General features: G+C 52.2%; 1 long non-coding RNA gene across 1 annotated transcript; it reads left to right on the forward strand.

The window, feature by feature from the left end:
* Positions 1-1,995: 1,995 nt before the first annotated feature.
* On the forward strand, positions 1,996-14,866 carry LOC131482395 (uncharacterized). Its single transcript, XR_009246954.1, has 3 exons — positions 1,996-2,089; positions 2,524-2,615; positions 14,035-14,866. It is a non-coding gene; the product is annotated as an uncharacterized LOC131482395 (long non-coding RNA).
* Positions 14,867-16,152: the final 1,286 nt, after the last annotated feature.

Here is a 16,152-nt window from a genome sequence, read left to right on the forward strand (position 1 = left end):
CGCGGCCGGGCCGAGGGCAAAGGGCCCGGGCGGGCAGGGGTCCTCCGGCGCTCGGGCCTGGCCGTCCCTTGCCCGCATTCCCTTACCTGAAGCGGCGGCGGCGGCGCGGGCTCCTCCCGTCCGCCCCGCCCCGGCCCAGGCGCGCCCCGCCACCGCGCACCGGCTCCGGCCGGTCCTGCGCAGCCTGTCCCGGGCGCTCCGCGTCGCGGCCGGCGGGGCGGACGTGCGTCGGGAGCGCGGCGCGGGGCCTTCCGGGCTCGGGCTGCCGGCACCGGGGTGGACGACGTGAGATCTGCCTGCCCTGCCGGAGCAGCGGCCACGCAGACCCAACCGCGTGCGAACTTGCGGACGGAAATCTGCGAAACCCCATCCTGCAAAGCCACGGGACCAGCCACGGGAGCCGTCTTCCGGCCTGTGTAGACAGAGCTTTGAAAGTTAAAGATGACTGGGCCCGCATCTCCCTGACTCTGTTTCTGTCCAGTCTCAGGATCTTTGCACTGGAGGGTCCCGTGGCTGGGATCCTGCCCCCAGACCACCCTAGCCAACGTGCACTATCTGCTTCCTGCTTTCCCTTTCCTCCCTACTGGAGCCAGGGCGCGTCCAGACTTTGAAACGCGTCCTCCGCTAAGCGCCTGCTTCCGTTTGTGCTAACCTAACAGCTGTGGAATCACCCACCAGGCTCCCAGCCCTGTAACTAGCTTACTTACAATGTTTATCACTCTACCATTCTTTTGTGCCATTGTCTGTCTGTTCTAGTCTACCTTCCCTACCAGAATTTAAACATCCAAGGCTAACCCTCACCCCGCACTGTGAAGGCTCCCCGCTGCTTTGTCCTTGACATGTGCCTGGCACTTGATCCATGCCCAGGATTACTCAGTGAACAGATGGTTGGGTCTTGTTCCCTGAGCTGCCATCACATCCACTCTACAGGAGGGCAAAGAGAGGCTCAGGTTAGAAGTCACAGGGCTAAGGAGGACCAGTGAGTGGGAAATGTCCTGGGATGGGGAAAGGGGTGTTCAGCATGGGGTCCCTGAGACTCTTATTGAAAGTCCTGGGCCTGGCTCAACTTAGCCAATCAGGACCAAGAAGTGCAAGGTCCTTTTCCTCCAGGGGAGTGTTCCCGTGAGGGCCAGATGGCCATAAGGAGTCTTAGCTGAGCAGGTGGATCTGGTCATGATAGAAAAATAACCTTACAGAAGCAAACCCAACAGAACACCTTCAGCCTGCCCTCCTCTTCTTTTTTTTTTTTAAAGAATTATTTATTTTTGTTGGAAAGTTAGAGTTACAGAGAGGAGAGATGGAGAGAGAGATCCTCCATCTGCTTGTTGACTCCCCACATGGCCGCAATGGCTTCAACTGAGTCAATCCAAAACCAAGAACCTCGTCTGGGTCTCCCACGCGGGTGCAGGATCCCAAGGCTTTGGGCTGCCCTTTATTGCTTTGCCAGTAGGCAGCTGGATGGGAGGTGGAGCAGCCAGGACATGAACTGGGACCCATATGGGATCCTGGTGTGTGCAAGACAAGGACTTTAGCCACTAGGTTGCCGTGCCAGGCCCACAACCTGTCCTTCTTCCCTCAGTGTCTGGTGGCCTTGTGGGACCAGGCACCACCCTGTAAACCCACATCACAGCCTTGCCCACTGCCCACCTTTGGCCCTCATCTTCCCCACTGTCCGTAGAAGCTAGACCCACGATTGAGGCTAGAGCAGGAAAGGTGGAGAAGGACGTGTACTTGTTCTGTAGGACTCGGAAACTTGCTTCAGCTTTGCTATAGAACATTGAAGAATGTGTTCTCTTCATTTGTGCGGTCAGGGTACTTCTGTCTCCCACAGCCCTCAGGAGTTGTCAGGAGGACTCAGAGAACTTTCCACGGCGTCTGGCATGCAGGGCATATAGTAAAAACGAGGTGCTGCTGTTCTGTGTAAAAATATTTCTAATTACATAGAGCTTTTAAAAGTTTGTTTTCATTTGTTTTAAAGGCGGAGTGGCAGAGCAAAAAGATCTTCCACCTACCGGTTTACCCTTGAAATGCCCACAACATCTGGAGGTGGGCCAGGCAGAAGGCAGGAGTTGGGAATTGCGAATTGCGGGTGAGTCTCCTGTGAGGGGCACGCATCCTGGCACTGGAGCCATCACCTGCTGTGCAGATGACGCAGCACGAGCCAGATGGTGGTCCTGGGTGATCCCAGGGCACACAGTAGCAGCAGGAAACTGGATTGGAAGTGTAGGTGGGACTCCAGCCCAGACTCTGCAGGACAGGATAAAGGTGTCTCAAGTGGCAGTTTAACGTGTTGTGCCACAACACTCATCCCAGAGGAGTATTTGGGGCAGTTTGACCGGAAAGGGCAGCCTTCACATTGCAGCTGACCTGTTCCTTCAGGGTGAGGGAGTGGGGTTCCAGTGCTAGAGCGTCTAGCAAGGGAGAGAGCAGCTGTTCTTTCAGCAGCTAGTGCTAGCACTTGCATTCCTTCCAGGGCCTGGGGAGAGCGAAGTGGGTAACAGACAGGCACCTGTAATCCAGCAGGCAGTGAATGAGGTGCCACAAGGAAAAGGCACATCAGGGGGCAGGTGCTGCTGCAGATGAGTGGTCAGCGAGCACCTGCTGATGACCTTGAGGTAAGAGGAAGCCAGCAGGTTCTGGTGTCAGAGCACCCTAGGCTGGCCTAGCAGGTGCAGAGGTGTTGAGAGGAGGTTGTCATGGGGGTGATGGGGCTAGACTTTAAGGAGCTTAAAACTGCAGATGCTTGGATTTAGGGGTTGGCAAGGAAAGATGCATGATCATATTTGAATTTCAGATAATTAAGACCTTTCTTTAATTTTTATTATTTATTTATTTATTTATTTTATTGAAAAGTCAGATGTACAAAGAAGAGAGACAGAGAGAAAGATCTTCCACTGGTTTGTTCACTCCCCAAGTGACCACAACAGCCAGAGCTATGCCGATCTGAAGCCAGGAGCCAGGAGTCTCTTCCAGGTCTCCCACGCAGGTGCAGGGTCCCAAGACTTTGGGCCGTCCTTGACTGCTTTCCCAGGCCACAAGCAGGGAGCTGGATGGGAAGCAGGGCTGCTGGGACATGAACAGGCATCCATATGGGATCCTGGCATGTGCATGGTGAGGATTTTAGCCTCTAGGCTCCTGCGCCAGACCCATTAAGACCTTTTTTAAAGTGTGTGTCCCAGCATTACATGGTACTTGTTTATACCAAATGATTACTCATTATGTAGTTGAAATGGTAATAGAATTGGCCATTTGCTATTTTACTTGGTGATCCTACTTGGGCCCTGCTTGTAGAGATTCTTTTTTTTTTTTTTTTAAAAAAAAGGTTTATTTTTATTTGAAAGGCAGTTCTCTAGAGAGAAGGAGCGACAGAGAGAGGTTTCCCATTCTCTCATGACTCCCCAGAGGGCCACAACAACTGAATCTGAGCCAGTGGGAAGCCAGGTGTCAGGAGCTACTTCTGGGTCTCCCACGTGGACTTGAGCCATTTTCTGCTGCTTTCCCAAGCCATAAGCAAGGAGCTGGATGGGAAGTGGAGTAGCTAGGACTCAAACTGGTGCCCATGCGGGATGCTGGGGCTGCAAGCAAAGGCTTAGCCTACTAAGCCATGGTGCTGGCCTTGCCACTAGAGATTCTGATTTCATTGGTCCTCAGTCAGGCTGGGCACAGGACACAAGCCCACCAGGTGGTCTAATGTGTGTCAGAGCTCAATTGATACTGAGCTCTGGTCAGGGCGAAGAGTGGAGGGTCAAAGAGAGTTTGGGGTACCCAATGATGCGATTTCAGTTTTTAAAAGGGTTCTTTGGACTGCCATGTGTGGGACAAAGGGACCAGAGCCAACAGAGTGCTCAGGACAGGGCCGTGTATCAGTTGGATACCTACTCTGGGCTAGTGCAATGGTTTACACATGGTTTGTACCCTAAGTTTCCTGTGCTTCAGTTTGTCCCCCAAGGGAACAGTGGGAGCTCAAAGCGCTGGGCCCAGTGGGGTGTGACCAGCTCCTTGATGACTTAAAGACTGCCCTTGTGAAGAGATTAATGCTCCTTTTAGATCTCACAGGAGTGGATCAGCCTCCTGCACCAGGCAGCTGGGCCTCCCCCTGCTCTGTTGCTCTTCGCTCACCATGTGACCCCTCTCCCAGATTCACTCCTACCATGTGGTGTCATCTGCCATGCAGTGTGGCTGGCACCTATGCCAGTGTGTTCTTGGGTGCAGCACCCGATCTCAGGTATTTGTTATAGCAACACGAAATGGACTAAGACTGCTAGGCACAGTAGAAAGGCGATGAAGGGGGGAGAATTGTTGAGTCCTGCCCCCAGACCTAGCCAGTGCAGAGTCCCTCACAGGGGTGGAGCTGGGATGTTTGTGTTTTGCACGAACTCCCCTGGTGATTCGGGTTTGGAACAGCTGAGTTGGTGCCTGCAGTTCTCCCAGGAACTGTAGGAACAAACGTGGATACTGTGTAGGGAGTGTTGTCCCGGTGACCAGCTCTATGAGTGGTCCACGTACGTTGTATCATTGAATCCTGTGCACCTTATGCTAACATGAACCCAGTTCCCCAGAGGACAGAACTGAGGCTCAGAAATGGTGACCAACGAGGCCGGGTTCACAGAGCTACCGGGTGGCAGAGCCAAAGTTTAAAGCAGGGCAGGGTTGTTTCTGCTTTCCTGTCCTCCTGTAGGCCTAAAGAGCCACACAGGGTCAAGAAAGGAGGATGAGATACAGGTAATGGGTCCCTGGTGGGAAAAGCTGATTTTGTCATATCCCATTGCTGTCTGTTCTTCTAGGCCCCAAGTGAGGCCCAGCCTGGTGCCTGTTGGAAGAACGCAGATTCTGGATGTGATGTTATGGGAGGCAGCCCCACGTCTCCTGCGGTGTGGTCTCTTTAGGCCGTTGTGTTTAACTCGAGCATGATCCTAAGGCCTCTTAGGGCTGCTTCGCTAGTCCCACTCAGAGACAGGCAGGAGGGCCTGCAAGCTCCTGCTCCCCCAACCCCTCCCCAGAGGAAGGGAGAAAGGCCAGGGTGGAGAGGTCAGGTGGCGTGTACTTCCTATGGATGCTGCATTGCTGAGCTCTCTCGTGTGTATCGAGGCGTCTGAGATCCAAAGAACTGAGCCACTTGTTTGATGACTGGATCATCAACTGGAATTGGCAGAGCTAAGTGGCAAGGGTTTGGAGTCAAGCCCTTGTTCTTGGATCTTTTCCCCTTGTTATTAGGTAATAATTTTGAACTCCCCTACCTTATCTCTCACACAGGGGCTTGGGAGATGGTCTCTCTCTGCTTCTTATCTCTGCTTAGCATCTGTGCCTACTCTGTTACTTACTGATGAGGGAGGTCTGTGTTGCTGGGGGTGTGAGATACGCGTGGCTGGTACACGAGTACATGTTATCCCTCCCTGTGACATACAGTGACAGTGTTAATCCCCTCAGGCCTTTCTCTGTTGACCACAAAGTTACTAATTCTTCAAAGATCCTTCAATGTTTACATTTACTTTTTTCTGACATTTTTATTTATTCATTTATTTGGAAAGCAGATAACAGAGAGAGGGAAGTTTCCATCCACGCGTTCACTACCCCAAAGCCTGTAGTGGCCAGGCCTAGGTCAGGCAGAAGCCAGGAGCCCCATCTGGGTCACTCAAGTGGGTGTTCAGGGCCCAAGCACTTGAACCACCATCTCTTACCTCCCAGGAACATTAGCGGGGACCTGGCCTGGAAGTAGAGCTGGGACTCCAGCCCAGGCACTCCAGATATTCTGAGCAGCAGCTTAATCTACTGCACCACAATGTCTACCTCTGCAATTCTTCAATTTTTAAAATAAGATTTATTTGAAAGGCAGAATTTACAAAGAGAGAGGGTAAGCTAGAGACAGATCACTCCCCAAATGGCTGCAAGAGCCAGGGCTGGGACAGGCCAAAGTCAGGAGCCCAGATCCTTGTCTGAATCTTCCACATTTTCCTAGGTGCATTGGCAGGGAGCTAGAATGGACATGGAACAACAGGGACTAGACCGGTGCCCATATGGGATGCCAACACTGCAGGCAGTGGCTTAACCCACTGTATCATAGTGCTAACCTCAATTATTTCTTTTATTTTTTTTTTTTTTATTTTTTTTTTTTTTTAAGATTTATTCATTTTATTACAGCCAGATATATACAGAGGAGAGACAGAGAGGAAGATCTTCCGTCCGATGATTCACTCCCCAAGTGAGCCGCAACGGGCCGATGCGCGCCGATCCGAAGCCGGGAACCTGGAACCTCTTCCGGGTCTCCCACGCGGGTGCAGGGTCCCAATGCATTGGGCTGTCCTCAACTGCTTTCCCAGGCCACAAGCAGGGAGCTGGATGGGAAGTGGAGCTGCCGGGATTAGAACCGGCGCCCATATGGGATCCCGGGGCTTTCAAGGCGAGGACTTTAGCCGCTAGGCCACGCCGCCGGGCCCTATTTTTTTTTTAATATTTATTAATTTTTATTAGAAAGATGGGTTTTCAGAGAGAGACTGAAAGAGAGAGATCTTCCATCCACCGGTTTACTCCCTAAATGGCCCCCACTGTTGGAGCTGAGCTGCTCTGAATCCAGGAGCCAAGTGCTTCTTCAGATTCGCCCACGTGGGTGCAGGAGCCCAAGAACTTAAGTCAACTCTGCTGCTTTCTCAGGCCATTAGCAGAGAACTGGATTGGAAGTGGAGCAGCCAGGATTTGAACCGATGTCCATATACAATGCTGGTACTATAGGTGGAAGCTTAGCCTGCTATGCCATGGTACCAGCTCCCCAATTCTTCCTTTTAAATGATGATAAAACAGAGTTTAGCTCAGAGCCTTTTAAAAAATTTAATATATTGATATGGATTTAATGATTTATTGATTTAGTAAAAGTTTTGTTTTGGGAAGGTTTTGCAAAGATGGTCTAAAAAGTACTTATCTAGCCCCTTTCCCCATTTCCTCTGTTAACCTCTTAATATAACTGGTGCGTTTGTCAAGACTAAGAAACCAATATTGGTACATGATTTATCTACAATATAGGTTTCATCATTGGTTTTCACACTAATGTTTTCACTGTCCTTGAATTCGGGCTGGGATATCATACTGCGTTTGTTTATTTTTTATTTTCAGTATTATTTTCACTTGACATGTTTTTAATTCCTGTCTGTGAGGACAAATGATCCTGCTCTCCTATGTAAGCATGTAGATTGTATTTGTTTGTTTATTTATTTCAAATACAGAACAGCAGAGAGAGAGAGGGGGAGAGACATTGTCCATCTGCTGATTCTCTCCCCAAATGGCCACAACAGCCTGAGCAAGGCTGAAGGGCAAGACTGAAGGTCAAGGCTGCAGGCAGAAATCAAGAGCTCCATCCTGATCTCTCATGACGAGGGCAGGGCCCAATACCAGGGTTGTCATCTGCTGTCTGCCAAGTGCATTGGCACGGAGCTGGATTAGAGGTGGAAACTTGGGGCCTGGCGTGGTGGCCTAGTGGCTAAAGTCCTCGCCTTGAGGATCCTTGAGGATCCCATATGGACACCGGTTCTAATCCCAGTGACCCTGCTTCCCATCCAGCTCCCTGCTTGTGGCCTGGGAAAGCATTCGAGGACAGCCCAAAGCCTTGGTACCCTGCACCTGTGTGGGAGACCCAGAAGTACTCCTGGCTCCTGGCTTTGGATTGGCGCAGCACCAGCCATTGCAGTGACTTGGGGAGTGAATCAATGGATGGAAGATCTTCCTCGCTGTCTCTCCTCCCCTGTGTATATCTGACTTTGCAATATAAATTTTTTAAAAAAGTGGAAACTTGAACATGAACTGGTGCTCTGATACGGGATGCTGATGTTGCAAGCTGCAGTCTGACTCCCTGCATGTAATGTTGGCCCTGTCATGTAGTTGGAAGACCCCCACGATTCATGTGTTAGGAGCCATGGGCTCGGCAGCGTGGCCTAGTGGCTAAGGTCCTTGCCTTGATCCCATATGGCCGCTGGTTCTAATCCCAGCAGCTCCACTTCCTCTCTATCTCTCCTCCTTTCAGTACATCTGACTTTGCAACAAAAATAAAAAATAAATCATGTGTTAGGAGCCCAGTCTCCACTTCTTTAAGAGGTAGATGTAAGTGGGAGGTCCTTAAGTTTAGGGGTGTGGCCTCAGCAGGGATGTGCAATCCTAGCCTCTCTCTGGCTTCCTGTGTTGAAGTGTCAGCTCTTCCTCCCACACGGGCTCCTGCCATTCACTATGAAATTCTCACCAGAGGGCCTGGAGGCGTGGCCTAGCGGCTAAAGTCCTCAACTTGAACGCCCCGGGATCCCATATGGGTGCCGGTTCTAATCCCGGCAGCTCCACTTCCCATACAGCTCCCTGGTTGTGGCCTGGGAAAGCAGTCGAGGATGACCCAATGCATTGGGACCCTGCACCCGCGTGGGAGACCCGGAGGAGGTTCATTGGATCGGCGTGCACCGGCCGTTGTGGCTCACTTGGGGGGTGAGTCAGCGGACGGAAGATCTTCCTCTCTGTATAACTGACTTTGTAATAAAATAAATAAATCTTTAAAAAAAAAAAGAAATCCTCACCAGAGCCAAGCTGGTGTCTGCCTTGTGCCTTTGAATCTCTAGTGAGCTGAATAAGTTTCTTTCTTAATATAAAATCAATCTGCTTTGGGCATTTTATTATAGTAACAGGAAATGGATGACTGGCTACCTCTTGGCCACTCCTGGAACCCAGCAGCATGCATACCAGCAGCACCCTTGGGAGAAAGGTCTGGAGAACAGACTCACTCCTGCAGGCTGGAAATCAGCTTGGGGGTGGGAGCTGGGAATTTGGGGTACCAGGTACCCAGAAAGCAGACTTAGGTAGGCTATCCTCTCATCTCATGGTCTCCAGGGATGGGTGTGGCTGGAGGTAGACCAGAGAGGAGCTCGCTACAGGATGGGCTCAGAGCAGAGACTACACATGAAGCTCCTGGTTGGGCACACAGCTGCACAGGCAGAACCAGCTTTTTCTGTGGGCAGAGGATGGCGTGGCTGTTGCGCAGGCAGCCCTCTGTGTCTGTCCCAGTGTCCACTCAGAGGTCTTCCGTCCTGTTCACTTTGTCTCCTAGGACCTAACCCTTTCTGGTATGTGGTGGATGCTCAGTGTCTATTTATTGAATGAATGAGTGAATGTCACTGTTAATATCATCTGAAGCTGTCCTGCATCTCCTGTCACAAAGGGATGGGTGCTGCTGGCGACCAGAGCCTGCGCATAGAATTCCAGATAAGTTAGTCTGGCCTCCAAGGCCAAACAACATCCTGGAGCTCTCGATGCTTTCTCCCCTGGACCCACGCTCCCCTGCTGAACCAACCCCAGTAGACATGCGCCCAGTAAGACCCCACGCCCCTGCAGGGTCTGCAGCACCAGAGTTTCCAGGCTGTTTGAGAACCCCTAGCACACCGGAGCTAAGCCTTCCACGTGCACAGCGGAGCCCGCCTGCCTCAGGTATATAGGATCTCTCTCTCCTGGGCCCTGTTCCTCTCCCCTAAATCCAGGCTGACATCCCCTAAAGTTTCTGTTTCCTTGCCCAGTCTCCACACCTCTCTCGCCCGTGACCCCATCTCCTGTGTAAGCCTCACCTTGCTGTCTCAACCCCTTGCTCGCGTCTTCCCGGGCATTCACATGCCCAGGCCCTGCCTCAAGGCACTCTTCCATTGGATGTTTGGCACTGTGTGTGGAGCTCACCGTGCACCAATGTTGGATGGGATGGGCAGGGGCCTGTTGGAACACCCGAGGGAATTTAAAGAGGAGCTATTGCCACGTATTATTAATACAGATGGTAGAAAGTATGCACAGCATTGTCACGGGCAGGCAGCATGTGCATGGCAATGGCCAGGTCTCACTGCAGCTCATGATCTGGAAGTCAGGCCCTGGGCTGTTCACTGTGTCTCTCAGAGGCCACGTGGCCTCTCTCTTGCCCTCCTCTGTCATATTCACTAGTTTCCCTTTCCCGTGTCCAGCTTCCTCCTTCTGACATGCACACTGCCCCAGGGGTGCTGCCCTCACGTACGCTCTGCATAACCTTGTTACTCAGGCACCGATGGTGAGTCAGTCTTACGACAGAGACAACCCAGCCTGGTAGTTGGTTGAAGCAGAGAGGGAATTTATTGACTGATGAACTACTGAGACATTTAGGAGTGTCAGTTTCAGGCATGACCAGGTCTAGGTGTTCAGAAAGAGCACCTTTATGAACCTCTCCATCACTGGACCCTGCTTTCCTCTGGGGTGGCTCCACCCCCAGGAACATCCTACTGGCAGGATGGCAGGTGATCATGGACATTCTGCCAGCTCAGCCACTCTGGTGGCAAGAGCCTTTCCCTGCAGAAAGTGCCAGAAGGATTCCTGGGCAGAGCTGTGAACCGATCACTGTGCTCAGGAAAAGTGATGCTCCGATTGACAGATTTGGGATATGCATCCCAAAGACAATCCCATTTGCCCTGGGACTGGGTGAGGAGAGGGCAGCCCCTCAGAGAGGACCCCATCCAGACAGAAAGTGCGCCTGCAGTTGGCAGTGATAGGAGCAGGGAGGAACTCACATGCTGCTCACGTGGTCTCTGCAGGGCATCACTGACTGTTCTCTGCCCGTGCCTCCATCCCCCTGCACAAGGCACCCCCCCTTCCCCATGAGATTCTGGTAGAACTGCCAACATCAGCCCTGTGAGGTCAAAGAGAAGCCAGAAATTGAAGGGGACTCATTCGAGTCCTTCCTGGTAATCTGGAGGTGGAGGCGAAGCTAGGAAGGTGAGTAGGAGTGACTCAGTTTCTCATCTCAAGACAAAAGCTGGCCAGAGTCTAGAGCCCGGGGCACAGGGGAAAGGAGCCCAACCTGGAGAGGAACTGTCTACATGGAGTCCAAAGCCTCCAGTTTGTTGCTGCCAAGGTCCAGCAGGAAGCTCCCTTGCCCACTGCTGGGCTGAACTCACCTGTCTGTTCCTTGTTTTGCCCAAGTTGTGCACTGAACATTTCTTGGGTACGTATACTGTTAAACCATGGGGGTTTAACGGGTGTGGGCCCCAGGAGTCGCCGCCCGAAAGCTCCCAATAACCAGGTCAGAGGCTGCAATAGCAAGAGGAATTTTATTGATGTTCGCGGACGGGCCCCACTCCTATGACAGAGTGAGAGCCCCGATGTCCAGGGGTACAGACATTTTATACTGCAAGCTCAGCACACCTGCTGGGTTTGGTACAAATTTTATGACCTTATTCTGGCACCAGCTCAGGGCCCTCCAGCCTCATTTCCTCGGAATAAGGAATTTACTTATCAGGAGACAGAAGCTTAGGCCTTCTTCCCATTGTCAGGCCCAGCATGGCCATTCCCCTACCCCTTATCTGATCTCGCCAAGCAGGATACAGAAGCAGAAAAAGCATTAACCCTTACTTTTCTCTTTCAGGACGTATATTTTTAAAGATTCATTTATTTTTATTTGAAAGGCAGATTTACAGAGAAGGAGAAACAGAAAGAAAGAAATCTTCCATCTGTTGGTTCACATCCCGAAATGGCCACAGCGGGTAAAACTGAACTGATCCTAAGCCAGGAGCCAAGAACTTCTTCCGGGTCTCCCACATGGGCCTGATGATCCTACATTTCCAATCAAGGAAGAATTAAGGTTTAGGGAAGGCAAAGGCCATACCCAGGGTCACACAGCAAGTAGATGGGGGAACTTGCTGCTGAGCCCAGCTCTGCCTGGACTGGGGGCCATGTCTTCCCAGGATTAGTTTTGCTGGAGGTTGGGGAGGAGGGGCAAGGAAGGGAAAACGGCAGGGTGGGAGGAGGTGGTGGAGTGCGGTGACTAAGAGGAGGATCTGCCGCCAGGTTCAAGTCCAGCTCTGCCACTCAGGGAAGTCTCTGGCCCGAATGCTTCTGTTGCCTCTGGGTAGGGTCTAGCAGTGATCTGATGACATGTAATGGAAAATGCTCAGCACATAAAGAATGGTGCTTTCCTCACAGGCTTGCTGTGAGGGGTGAGAGCATTTGGTTCAGGAAGCTTTTTGGAATAGCGCCCCCAACGTGGTGAGCCCTGGAGGAATGTGAGACACCCCGGCTGTCCTTGTCGCCTTCATTCCTCGCAGTCATAGACATGCGAGTGACACCCCTGTTTTGGATTTCCTGTGTCCGCAGCCTTGTAGCAGTCCAGTCCTTTGTGCTCATTGACTCCAGGAAAGGGTTTTGACCAGGATGCTTGGAGAACTAGAACTTGTCTTGTGAGGCCAGAGAGTTAGACGCAGGGGCTGGCCTGAGCGCCCAGGCCATGTTTCTTGCCTGACCCCAAAGCTGGGCAGAGCTGACCCGGACACCACACTCCTGGGTCCGGCAGTAGCTCAGGCTGGCTCCCTGGAGGGGGCGAGTGTGAGGTCAGAGGCTCCTGGCTTCCTGGCCCTGGTGCCTTCCTTGGGCCTGGGCTTTGCAAGAATAGAGGTCCATGGTGGGGTTTTTGGTAACAGGGGCCTGTACAGCTTCTGGATAAGGTCAAGGGTATCAATTTCAGGTAGCCAACACCTCCTGCAGCCATCTGAAGAGCTTAGTGGCTGAGAAGGAACCTGAGCTTCACCAAGTACCAGGCCAGCACAGTCTTATGCTGTTGTTGCCACAGCTGCCACCGTGCAACATACACTCTCACGCGTGTCACTGACTCCAGAGCCAAAGCTCTGAAGAGTGGCTAGAGTTGGAGTCACTTGTGTCAGGTGACTTGGATCACATGACTACCCAGAACCAACCGAGTGCACAGGCAGAGGGAGGCCCCCGAGACCCCAGTGTGGCTGATGGAACTTGCCCCGCAACAAGACCAGACTCCAGGGGATGGGGGTAGGGAGACACTGGCTGCCAACCTAGGGTGAGTCAGAAGGGAAGGCCATGCAGCCTGCAGTCCTCTTGGCATAGCCTCCGCAAGCCACGCTTGCTTAGTTCTCAGTAGATAGCAATGGGATGTGTCCAAGGCTTGGACTCAAATAGACCATTTATGGTTTGGTTTCTTTGTTTTTTGGTCTTGGGCTAGTAAACTCCTTCACCTATGAATTTGTGGATAACAGCTCAACCATTTATTAAACATGTATTTTATATATTTAAAAGGCAGAGTTATACACAGAGAGAAAGGGAGAGGTACAGAGAGAAACCTTCCATCTACTGGTTCATTCCCTAATGGCCATAACTGCCAGGGCTAGGTCAAACTGAAGCCAGGAGCCAGGGGCTTCATCCAAGTCTCCCATGTGGGTGGCAGAGACCCACATACTTGGGCCATCTTCCACTGCTTTTCCAGGTATATTATCAGGAAGCTGAATCAAAAGTGGAGCCTTTGGCCTGAGTTGCCTGGCCTGGGTCCAGGGCTGAGGGTTCCCGTGGGACCCAGGTCATCTGGCCCAGGTCCTTGGACCTGCCTATGAGGTGATTGCCAGGTTCATGAACCCCAAGGGTGGGGGTTCCAGCAAGGCCCAGGTTCCTTGCCTGGGTCCTTGGGCCCACCTGCGAGAGCTGGTCCTTCTCAGTGGAAAAGATAGAGTAGTGGAAAGCAGGCCTTGGTGCATGTAGAGGGTATGGCAGCCCATTGGGGCCTGCAGAGGACATCTGATACCACAGAAGAGGAAGGAGAACAGGACCAATTGGACAACCATGACTTCCAGGCTGTATCAATAGGAGAAGGACTTAGTCCTGGCAGTCACACTTGACTTTCACCTGATGTTGCTATTATCTACTATAGGATTCTGGCCAAAGTGTTCAACCCAACATGGTGGACATTGTGGTACAGCAGGGGATGAGGCTGACACTTGGGATGCCCACAACCTGTGTCGGGGTGCTGGTTCAAGTCCCCCCTACTTTGCCTCTCCAATCCAGCTTTCTGCTAACACCCCTGGAGACTGTGGATACAGATCCATGTGTTTGGGTTTCTGCCACCTAGTGGGAGACCTGGTTGGAGTTGCTGCCTCCTGGCTTGGGCCTGGCCTGGTTCTAACTGTGGGAGGTATTTGAAGGATGAATCAGCAGGTGGGAAATTCTCTCTCTCTCTCCCTCCCTCCCTCCCTCTCTGTCACTTGCAAACAGGTGCTATGTTGGCCTCCTGGGGCTGCCATGCCAAGGGAGTACCATCCTGTGGCTTCCATTGCACCAAAGTGTGGCCTCACCCATTTGTGGAGGCTGGAAGTCGCAGGTCAAAGTGTGAGCAAGGTGGGTTCCTGCTGAGGGACAGGAGGGAGAACCTGTCCCAGCTCCCGGTGGGTGGCTGGCCCCAGCAGGCATTCCTCAGCCTGTGGACACACCCTGATCCCTGCCTCGGCCTTTGCATGACGTCTGCCCCTTGGATCTTCTTGCCATCTTTTCTTTCCATACCAGCCTGGGCCCAGATATGCCCTCTTTATAAATCACTAGTTATACCAAGTCAGGAACCACACTAAAGGACCTTATTTTAACTTAGTGGCCTCTATAGACCCTGGTTCCAAAGCAGGCCAGGTTCCAAGGCCCTGGGCAGAAGAATTGCAGCTTGGCATTGCTTGGGCTTGGGGAATTCAGCTCACAACTCACAGCGTACTTCACACTTCACCTCCTCCCTCACCAGGTAAGCATGAGACATACAGCACACCTGTAAAGACCTGAGTGGAAGGATCCTGGATGGGGTTTCGAAAGTCTTTAGAGAATTCCCTGCAATCCACCTTACTCTCCCCTCGTCTCTAAAAGTGACTTCAGGCTACCCAGAAAGTTCTTAAAACAGCCCCAGGCATTTTAGCTGAGTATGCTCTGGGCTGGCCCTGCTTGGAGATGACCCAGAAAATTCCTTCCAGTGACCTGATTTGCCATCAAGAAGAACTGAAGTGACAAAGGCTCAATAGCATCGTCTGGTTTACAGCAATGAGGCAGAGCTGTGACGTGAAGGACAGCCGTGGCTACAGGTAGCCCCTCTACCAAGAATCTGAAACTAAATGGGCCAATGCCAGCTTGTATTAATTCTTCACTCTTAAAGTAAAGCTCTCATGTACCTCAAATGTGTGTGATGTGCCCAGAACATTCCATCTAGTATAATAAAGGTAAAGGGATATAAAACTCAGACTCCGGAGTCAGACTCAGGCAGTTGTCCAGCCCTGGTACCACCTCCTTGTGGGATCTCAACCAAGTCACCGGCCCTCTCTGTGCCTGGGGTCCTCATTGACCCACTTCCAGCCATTGTAAGCCCTAACTTACAGCCTGTGTGATAACATAGGCAACGTGCTTGGCACAGCACTGTCAAATAACGTCAACAAATGTTGTTTCCAGGGACGTGGCTGGTGCTGAGCTGTTGTTGATAGAGGAGGCGGATGCTGGCGTTTAATCAGAGTCCATTATCACAGCCATGCTACTTTTCCAGCCCTTGGCCCTGGCTCTCTTCCCATCCTCTCCCTCCCTTCTCCACTTCCTGATGCGACAGAGTGCTCCGTGAGGAACTTTCACGAAGACCTCCAGCGACCCTGGGGATTTGGTTCCTGGAGAGATGAGGCAAGTGATCAGTAAGTGTTGAAGCTGGAATTTCAGCCAGGCAGGGCTGCCTCGGAGGCCACTGAGCAGGCTGGTGGGTCGGACAGGGATGGAGGCTACCCCTCTGCCCCTGCCATTCCTTTTCGTCCTTAGGACCTAAACGAATGCTGCTTCCTCAAGTTGGCCTCTCCTGGGCCACCTGGCTGCTCCACTGCCTCATCAGGTCACTGGATCCCACCATCAGCACTTTGAGTCCTCACTTGGCCCCACCCTCGCTGGCCTCACAGGTGAGCAAACACAGGCCCCAGGAGCCTCTGTAGCTTCCTCCTGCCACTGGGTCAGAGTTGGGTGTGAGCCCTGGACTAGCTTTCCAGTGCCACTCACGTTATTTGTGGAACTGCCTGTTTTCCTGGTTCCCCTTCAGGGCAGCCCAGTCCCATCTGGATTCTGGTACTTTCTGTCCTGGTGCTGCTGAGGGGTGGGGCAGAAAATGATTGGGGCTGGCTGTGCTCTAAAAGAAGGTGGGAAGAGCAGTGTCAGGGCACCTCTGCCCAGGGGATTGGGGGCACCTGCTAGGGATGTTGATGGGGGGGCTGACTTAAGGGATCCTGCTGCTGTTCACAGGGTTCAGGGAAGTAAGGTGAGCATGTCAGGGCAAGAAGGGGTCAGGTGGGGGCTCCAACCTGGAACTCCAAAGCTACGGCCAGCGTGGCTTCT

This window comes from Ochotona princeps, chromosome 2, assembly GCF_030435755.1.
Source record: "Ochotona princeps isolate mOchPri1 chromosome 2, mOchPri1.hap1, whole genome shotgun sequence".
Lineage (NCBI taxonomy): Eukaryota > Metazoa > Chordata > Mammalia > Lagomorpha > Ochotonidae > Ochotona > Ochotona princeps.